Below are 780 nucleotides of genomic sequence, written 5' to 3' on the forward strand. Positions count from 1 at the left end.
AAAATGAAAGAAATGAAAGAAAAGTAGAATCATGAGAAGATAAACATTAATTGAGTTCATCTCTTTGTATATAAACCTCTCTCTATATATAGTGTACAAAGTTAAACAAATGAATTAGTCTCACACATTCTCATCACACAACTTGTGCCTTTAAACACAAAGGGAAAATGAAAGAAAAGTAGAATCATGAGAAGATAAACATTAATTGAGTTCATCTCTTTGTATATAAACCTCTCTCTATATATAGTGTACAAAGTTAAACAAATGAATTAGTCTCACACATTCTCATCACACAAAGGGAGTGTCTTGTGCCTTCAAACATTCATCTTTATTTAATTCAAAAAAAATATTTTTATCCCGGTCCCCGGAAGCACCTCCTTTGTGATATTACAATATATCTCACTCTTGCGGTTATTATTGTCTTCAATTTCTCTGCCAGCAACATACACAAGGACCAAGGATTTTGTCTCAAGATATGAAATTGGAGTGCCAAACTCAATCTTTAAAGTTTAAATTTAGTTTTATATATGCAGATCTATTCCTTGTTTTCATCACTCTTTGTTTTTTCTTCAATCCCATTGCTCTTTATATACTCTCTTGGATCTCCCAAATAATTCTTTTTACAGAATCCAGTGGACGAAACCCTGGCCGATTTATATTATTCTAATAATATTCATATTTTCTCCTTTATTAATTAACTAAAAATTGATCAAATTAATTTTTTACTTTTGTATGTAAAAATCCTCCGCAATGTTGGGTGGTATAGTGGAAACACATTCT

Source organism: Arachis ipaensis, chromosome B08 (genome assembly GCF_000816755.2).
Source record: "Arachis ipaensis cultivar K30076 chromosome B08, Araip1.1, whole genome shotgun sequence".
NCBI lineage: Eukaryota > Viridiplantae > Streptophyta > Magnoliopsida > Fabales > Fabaceae > Arachis > Arachis ipaensis.